The sequence below is a fragment of the Adiantum capillus-veneris genome, chromosome 2, assembly GCF_014529385.1.
Source record: "Adiantum capillus-veneris isolate H3 chromosome 2, ASM1452938v2, whole genome shotgun sequence".
Lineage (NCBI taxonomy): Eukaryota > Viridiplantae > Streptophyta > Polypodiopsida > Polypodiales > Pteridaceae > Adiantum > Adiantum capillus-veneris.
Genome location: NC_140932.1, coordinates 35,452,162 through 35,461,944, shown reverse-complemented (window position 1 = coordinate 35,461,944; position 9,783 = coordinate 35,452,162).

Here is a 9,783-nt window from a genome sequence, read left to right as displayed (position 1 = left end):
CAGCATCGTTTCGGCCTCTTCTCATCTTAGGAACCTGACTCCTTTTTGAAGATTTCTTGTAATGGTCTATATCTGCTTCCCAGTCAATTTCTTCTATAGTCTCAGTTTCTGTCTCTTCCCTGGCTTTTCTGCTAGAACTATGGAAACTACCTTTACTGCCCTTGGCTCCTTCATCCCCATGTGTGGTCCAAGGACTCCTGGCCTTGCTTTCTTCCCTTTTAGCCCTCCTTCGTTTGGACTGATTGGAGTGCTGAGATCCCTTAGCCTCATCAGCTTGAATGTGCTCCTCCAGAGCCTCAATCTTAGTCCCCAATATAGTCTTAGGATCAAAATCTCTTTCTGACTCCTCAAGGATAGGGTCAACGCAGTAGGATGGTTTTCAGCCACGGCTAGTTTTGTGTACCATATCTTCAGCTAAAAATTCAAACTGGGAGAAGCGGTCTGGTCAATGAGCAAATAGCTCTAGCCACCATGATCGCCAAAATGGAATTGGAGCTGATCTCTTCAGATAGCTGATTCCATTGTTAGAATTTACAGCTACTGGAAGTCGTCACTTCAGATAATGAGATTGAAATGGAGTATAGAAACTGAGATAGAATAGTTACTGAACTGAAATAATCTACTGGAATTAGGAACATACTGAATGATTGGAAAAGTGTTTCAGATTCAGATTTAGAGTTTACGGGTACAAGGTATTACAGACTGAAGCTTAATGGACCACTGTCTTAATGATTACAGAATAGAGTTACAAGTGAAGAGATTGTCACTCAGGACAACTTCAAAGACTAGAACCAAAAGACTAGAAGTAAGAAGTCAAAGAGTGCAAATAGCCCCAAAGTACAATCAACCCGATTACAATGTAATGGGTCCTATTTATAGCTTCTTGAGGTTACTGTGGTAACTGCCATGGTAATTACGGGCTGGTCAGTTGTTCGGCTTCTTGGAGATGATTCCCACCTGCTGAGACTATCTCCGCCGTCTACACTTTGGTGCATCATTAGAAAAATGAATGCCCAGAGCTTGATAAGAACATTAAGCTAGCTAAAGCATTCTGTATACAATGTTGCAAAAAGGGAGGACATTTCCCTGTGGATTGTCCAAAAAACTCCTTTAAACAAGGGTAAAACAGTAGTGAACATAGTCCAAGTGATACCTAGTAGCTCATCGAAGGGTGAACCTATTGTTCCAATCAAGGTAATCACCAGATCCCAGGTTAAGAAAAAGAAACCTAACTCCTTTGATGATTCGGAGAATACTAAAATTTCCTCTCAAAAGACCAAGGGAGGAAGAAGCCAAAGGTATGAGATGAGATAGCAGAAACAAAGGGCTGAAATTGAGGAGAAAGCCAAGAAACTATTCCAGGAAAAAATGAAAGAAACTGGAAGTGAAATCAAGGAGACCACGGTGAAATCTGGAGGATCAATTTTGGTAGATAAAATTTTTGAGCCAATCAATGCAGCCTTGGAAGCTTACCAAGCAGGACTTAAAGCAGGCTAAACCATGAAAAACAAATGAAAAAACTATCCTTCTCCAGTTATGGAAGTAGCTTAGCTTGAAGCTTGTCAAAATCTGGTAATAACTACTCAAGAGATGTTGGAAAAACTAAAACACAAGCTCGAGAGTATAGAAAAACCTGAGGAGCTTGTGGAAGGGACTAGTAAAGAGAAATTATAAGTGGTGGTAGAACCCCACCTTGAAACTAAAGAGCCAGAACTCATAGTGCCTTACAGTGAAGATGCCTTAGATGGAATTCTGTTTGTAGAAGAAGATTGGCTAGGACACTTATGGAAAAAATTTAGAGAGATTAATGATGGGAGCTTAACGTTGAAGTCAACTCCTATAGAGGAAGTTTGGTTAAACAATCTACCTTCTGATATGGACATGGATGTACAATCCTTGTATGGGGATTGCGGCTCTGAAGCTTCATGAATGTCTAAACCAATAACTCTGAAAACATCACCCTCTTACTTGGGAGATAATGAAGACGAATCCATAGTGTGTAAAACCACTCAGATAAAAAGAGTGGAATAGACCCTAGAGGTAGACAACATCCATTCAATCACGTCTATACCCATTCAATGCACTCTTACCTTAGGAGAACTGTTAAAAATCAGACCATATTTATGGAATGATCTACAAAAAACTCTAGAGAATGTGGGGATAACAGGGATAATCGCAAAAAAATGGAAAATTGAAACACGAAATAGATAACAAAGAGATTAAATCCGTCCCAATGAACAAAGTCGGAGAATACTACGAAGGGGAAGAAGAAAACACAACCCTTCCAGTGAGATATAATAGTATAGTAACCATGGAAATACTGGATAGTGGGGTAGGTATGGGAATCATGGGGAGAAACAGCCATGAGACAAACTCAAATGAGATTACAATTGGCTGATGGTGGACACATCGAAAGACCCTTAGGAATTCTTGAAATAGTGATAGTTAGTTCTTGTGGAATTGTTTATCATCATACTTTTGCAATAGTGGACTTTGGAAAGAAACTCATTTATGAAATCATCTTGGGAAGACCTTTCATGCGACAAGTACATCTCATCCAGGGTTGGGGAAACAATTACATGTACTTGAAGCAAGTGGTCATGAAAACGCCCATACAAGAATTTGACTCAGTCTCTTCGGCTGCAACTAAGCTTCCATCTTGTTTAAACAAAGACACAACTATTTGGATGTGTGGAGCCTCAAAAAATGGAAGCTTAAAAGGAGAAGAATGTATCTTAGAAAGGGATTGCACCGATGAAGTTTATGTACATGAACCCTTTTGGGAGCATTTGTTTGAGCCATTTGAGTGGACTCAAATTTTAGCAACAATGGATATGTGTGTAAATACATCTATGCCTACTCAATTTTGCAATGAGGACAGCTATGCCATAATTCCCATACAAATGATCTCAAACCTTCACAATGAGGACGGCTATGACATAATTCCCATACAAATGATCTCAAACCTTCACAATGAGGACGGCTATGACATAATTCCCATACAAATGATCTCAAACCTTCAAATTGAAGACAAAATTCAAGAATCCAAGAACTTAATAAAAGCTCAAAAATTCTTTTGAGACCTCTACTATGATGCAGCAGATGAGTTAGAAGAATATTCAGCTACCTCAGATGATTTGGGGTCGAAAAAGGATCATGTGAGAGCTAAACTACTCACGAAAGGAGGGGACAAAATTTTTTAAACTTTCCAAACTAGAAATCAAGAAGAAAAAAATGTTATAGAAGAAAAAGAACACCAAAAACTTGAAATCTAAACCCATGCCATCAGTCTCTAGTAGAACACAGTTTTTGATGCAAATAGAGGCACGTGATTGTGTCAAAGATAAAATCAATGATAGTTAGATATCCTTTAAACGAAAAGCAAGAAATATAAAAAAAAATAAGGAAAATAAGAAACGAAACTGAAGAAAAACCTAAACACCTTGAGGAGGATTCAACCATGACACGAGTTGAACAAAAAAAGAAATATCAAGAGTTGAAGAAAGCTCTAAAGGAGATGTATACCACTAAAATGGAAACCAACGAGGAGGAAGGTAAAGATGTAATGAGTGTTGCATCCCATTACAAGAAATATAATCTCCAAGATTGAAAGATCATAGTCGAACAACTTGTCAAGGAACTAAGAAAACAGGGCGAGTCCTATGAAGGACCTAAAAACGCAAAAAAGATAGATCTGGCCGAGCTAGGAGAAGAGACTAGACTTGCCTACATTTCAAATGACATCACAGAAGAAGATGAAGAGATTTTGTTAATCTTACTAAAAGAATACCAAGATCTTTGCTTGGTCTTATAATTAGGATCTCAAGGGTGTTGATCCAGAAATCTGGCAACATACCATACCTATGAGAAATGATGTGAAACCAAGCAGACATAGGACATATACTTATAATGAAACATTTTCCAGAAAGATCAAAGAAGACTTAAAGGAAGCCAAATTCTTTTATGAAATTGAACACACAGATTGGGTGACTCCAATTGTGGTAGTACCCAAGAAAAATGGAAAATTAAGAGTGTGTGTCAATCTCCAAAAAGTGAATGCAGCCACCATTAGAGACAACTTTCCTCTTCCAATCACTGAGCATGTTTCAGAAAGAGTTGCAAAAAAATAAGCTTACAGCTTTTTAGACAGCTTTTCGGAATACAATCAACTTTTGATTGACCCCAAAGATCAACATAAAATTGCCTTTGCAACTGAATGGGGTATTTTTTCTTATCGGGTTATGCCTTTTGGGTTAATTAACTAATGCTCCTGCCACCTTTCAAAGATTGATGAGCTATGCTTTTAAGGAATATCTTCAAAATTTCTTGGAAGTATATATGGATGATCTATGTGTAAATTCATCAATCCGGGCTGATCATTTTGAACACCTCAAAAAGGTCGAAAAATGTAGACTTTATAGGATTTGCTTAAATCCTGAAAAGTGCACATTTATAGGAAAAATTCTTGGACATATAGTGTCTAAAAATGGCTATTGATATGGATAAAATTCATGTTATTGCTGAATTGCCTAGATTGCCAACAATCAAAGGGGTTCAAGCTTTCACGAGACATTGTGGATATTATAGACGATTCATTTACAAGCACGCTATAATTGCAAAACCCATGTACTGCTTGATTCACTCTTTGAATGGACTGAGAGTGTGAAGAATCCTTCATGAAGCTTAAGAAAGCTCTCACTTCATCCCCAATATTGAAAGCACCAGATTGGAATAAGGTATTCCACATACATGTAGATGCTTCCAATTTTTCCATTGGGTGTATACTAGCTCAACCACGAGATGGGAAAATGGATTTTTCTATTTCTTATGCTAGTAGACAAATGAATATGCTAGAGAAAAACTATACAACCATCAAAAGGGAAGGATTAAGAATGATCTATGCCATAAAAAAAGTATAGACATTACCTATTAGCTAATAGATTTGTGTTCTTTGTGGACCACCAAGCCTTATTGTACTTGGTCAACAAGCCATGCAAAACAAGAAGAATAGTGAGATGGTTCATCATTGTTTTGGAATTTGATTTCACTGTAGTTGTGAAAAAGGACACCATTCACCAAAGAACAGATCATTTGTCAAGGATTATATGAGGAGAACCACCAAAGGGATTAGAGGATGATTTACCAGATGCATATCTGTTCTCCGTGGAAATGATACCCCGATGGTCAAAAAATATGGTATCATTGATGACCGTAGCTCAAGTATATTTGCAAATACCACTCCCTATTACAACCAAATTAATTGGGTAATTGGCTATGTATCAATTACTAGCTAGAAGGTTATACAAAAGAAATCGGGATGGAATATTACTTTTGTGTATTCATCCTAAAGAGAAAACCCAATACCTAAGTCAAGCACATATTACCATAGTTGGACTTCACTTTGTAATGAATCTTGAGACTTGGAAGGATTATATGAGGAGAACCACCAAAGGGATTAGAGAATGATTTACCAGATGCATATCTGTTCTCCGTGGAAATGATACCCTGATGGTCAAAAAATATGGTATCATTGATGACCGTAGCTCAAGTATATTCGCAAATACCACTCCCTATTACAACCAAATTAATTGGGTAATTGGCTATGTATCAATTACTAGCTAGAAGGTTATACAAAAGAAATTGGGATGGAATATTACTTTTGTGTATTAATCCTAAAGAGAAAACCCAATACCTAAGTCAAGCACATATTACCATAGTTGGACTTCACTTTGCACAAGACCAAACTATGCAATGAATCTTGAGACTTGGAGTATTTTGGCCAACTATGAGGAGTGACATTCACAAAATTGTAAAAATATGTCCCCAATGCCAAAAACAAGTACCCAATATACTTCATTTGACATTGTTCCAAATATCATTCCTAATTGGAGTAACTATCTAGTTACTTACTTATGAAGCCAAACATTTCCTGAGGATATGAGTAAACGCCGTGAAAGAGAAATTGAAATTGAAGCAAGAGACTAAGCTATTATTGGAAACCAATTGTATCGAAGAGGGAAGGATCAACATCTGCGTCTTTGTGCAAATGAAGATGAATATATTCCCAATATAGAACAAGCACACGCTGGGTTGGCTGGAGGCTGGAGGTCACTTTTCTAGTGAAACCACCACGAGAGAAATCTTAATGGCAGGCATATGGTGGCCAACACTTTTTGCAGATGCCAAAGAATATGTTTGAAGGTGTGATGGATGTCAATGAGCAAAAATGCCAACCCATGTAGATAGCATGCCTTTAAGACCAATGATGGGGGCTAGAGCTTTTGAAAAATGGGGTGTAGACTTTGTTGGGCCAATACAACCACCTTCTTGTAGAACCCAAGCTCAATATATCATTGTAGCTACGGACTATTTGACCAAGTGGGCAGAGGCTAACACAACCCCAAGAATGATGCTAGAACCACAACCACGTTCTTGTATGAGAATGTGTTCACAAGATATGGACTGCCAATAGAAATTTTTAGTGATAGGGAAATTCATTTTCTCAATGAGTTAAATGAGTACCTGCTTAAAAAATTTATGGTCATCCATAACAAATTGGCTCCCTATCACCCACAAGCAAATGGACAAGCTGAGCACATGAATAAAATTCTTAGCTTGGTATTGACTAAAGTGGTTAGTTTAGGATGGATTGATTTTTTGGGAATGAATTTCCATGCCGCTCTATGGGCTTATAGAGTTTCATTCAAGACAGCTTTAAATGCTGCACCCTTTAAACTTGTTTATGGTCTTGATGTCATATTGCCGACACTAAGGGTAGCTAAGGATCTTGAGTGGACTACATGAATTGTTAGAGAGGCTCGAAGATTTAAAAAATACTGGTGAGAAAAGACTAATTGTTGTAGCTCACATCTATGCATAAAAGCAAAAACTAAAACAATTTCCTGACTCCCATTTAGTCACAAAAATCTTCAAAAAATGGGACTTAGTTTTAGTATATTCCCTTAAGCAACACATTCCCAAGTTTAAGAAATAAGGTAACGAACCGTTTATCATTGAAGACATATCTCCAAGTGGAGCAGTTATGTTGTCCACTCTAGATGGTGAACCAATGGCCAATTGGATTAGTGGATGCCATTCAAAGAAGTACAATTTTCCACTTACCAATGAATTTCTAGAAAAGATGCATACAACAAAGCAAAGAAAGATAAAATGATAGCAAGTCATTGATGAAGCCCAAGAGGAAGCTCGATTTTGAGTACTCAAAAGGAAAGCTGCTCTCAACAATCAGCAAATACCTATTCCCATCAACACTCTGGAACTAGATGAACGACTAGGGGAATTACAGAAGGATGCAATGTCAACAAATGATGAATGGTTAGATGGAATGGACCTTCGCATCAAAGTACAGCTGAACAATAATAACACAAATGCATTGGTCGATACAAGAGCTTGAGTAAATGCATTCAGTTATTCCACGTACAAGAAAGCAATGAATTAGTCATTGACATCAAGAATATCGGCTATTAAAGGATGTAACAAGAACCCAACACCCACACTAGGAGTAGTCAACTTAAATGTGGTAGTACATCAACGTTCATGCCCTCATCAGTTTGTATGCTTACCAAATGAACACATGAATGAAACAATGATTCTTGGAATCTCACGGATCCGGACGTACAAAGCAGTACCAGATTGGGATACAAATCAACTAAAGCTATCACCTAAAGGCAGACAACTCATTGTTCCAATCGCACCAAGCAACGAAGAATGGAAAAGAGATTATCAGCAAAAAAAACCATGAAGCAATCAATTTTCTTCATCCTCTAGACAAGAAAATGCTACAAGTAGCATGCAAGGAGTTAGGCCCTATCTGGATACCAAAAGCACAACTCAAGGACAAGCAGTTTCAAATTTGGGTGCCCAAAACATCATCTACTGTACCAAAGAAGGTTCCAAGGTTCAAAACACAAAGAAGAGCATCTTCAAGCAGGGAACCTAGCACAAGATGGATTTGGAGGAAAAAGGAGCACTTATCTTCTTTGCAAACTGTACAACTGATGAAGCAGCGAAGAGTTAAGTCTCAAAACACTCGACCACAACATTTCATCGAAGAAAAACTAAGATACCAATGGCGAGTTAAAGCTCAACAACCATCATCATTGATACCGACAGCTCAAGAAATCAACGTGCCAAAGCATCCTGGCAGTATAATAAAGCAAAGAGAACACAATCTACAAGATTTTCTCTCTGGGAAACAACAACAAAAAACCTTGACCTTAGAAACCCTTGAGTAAATTACTCAAGACCTAGCTTTTGCATAGCGTAACAGTTTGAATTGCATTGATCTTTGAAGCATGATAGAGCCAACCAAGGCTATGCATAGACACGATTGTTCAACCCATGCACACCGTCGTCGCAGAGTACGCCATCTAGGAAGGGTGGAAGGTAACTAAGTAGTTAAGGACAATGTTTAAAGAGGGAGAAAAAAGTTGGATGTTAACGTGTGATTTTTTGCAAAATGACCTATAATGTCTTTACAAAATCATAACATGGAAAATTTAACTGATAACATCTCCCCAATGAGTGTCAATAGTGTACATACTATCAAAAAATCAACAAAAAATGACATTTTTTTGGTGGTTATTTTCTTCATATTGGGACTTAAAAATAGAGAAATCCACCAAAAAACGATAAAGCAGTGTTTCTCAATGGATTTTCTTAATTATTGATTTTTTAGTTTGCTTTTTTAGTCATTTTATTATTTCCTTTGATTTTTTCAATGAACAGGTCAAAAATTAATACTAAATAGAAAATGAGCTGAGATGAAGAAACTACGCTAATGACTAGAAGGACAAGGCGACTAGGCACAAAAAATTTCAATCAAATCGACAGATGGAAGCGGGAAGCCTAAATTAGGTCGCCAAGGCCTACTTTCGCAAAGTCTTGCTGAATGAGCTAACGAAATCGGATTGAAGAAATTTTTGAGTCTAACATAGATTTCACGCCCTAGTAGGACTAACAAGGGAATTTGGGGAAAATTAGTTTGGGAAGTCCGAGTATAGATATCCAAGGTAGCCCAAAATCACCTCATTTCCACTAGTCACTCTTGGAGGGGAGAGCTTTCTGCCTTCTTCGCGCGCGATTTTCGGAGTCTACAGTTGTCCATTTACAGTGCTGTCTCACATGAGACATGAGGGGAGTAGTGCAAGTGTCCGAGAAGGCATAGAAAAGGGTGTTCCAGAAAGATAAGCTGCAAGAGTTTCCACCATACCAGTTAGATCCAGGCTCACTGAAGACAGCAAAGGCAACCTACTTGTCTAGGGAACAGCTCGAAGAAAACAACACAATGGTTCTCACTGGCAGATTCAAGAGTGAAGAAGGACACCAGGTAGAATCATAAATGCTACCTAAGGAGATTTATGATGTAGTGGCAAATCCAGACACCAAGGAAGCCAGCAGAAGGCTGGGGCTAAGAGATTTCTACGACTAGGAACCAGGTAGAATCATAAATGCTACCTAAGGAGCTTTATGATGTAGTGGCAAATCCAGACACCAAGGAAGCCAGCGGAAGGCTGGGGCTAAGAGATTTCTACGACTAGGAACCATGCGGAGTGGACTTCCAAAAGGCATATGAATTGCTATCGTCAATCAAGGAATATGGGTCGATCCAAATCACGGATCAACAAGGGCAAAAGGTTGAAGTTATGATCATTAAATAAATAGTGGCCGAGGCACTGAAGTTGCCAACAGAAGGTATGACTATGCGGGCAAGATATAGAAAGACAGTAGGTACTTTTACCAAAGATATTTTTGTTGCCACAT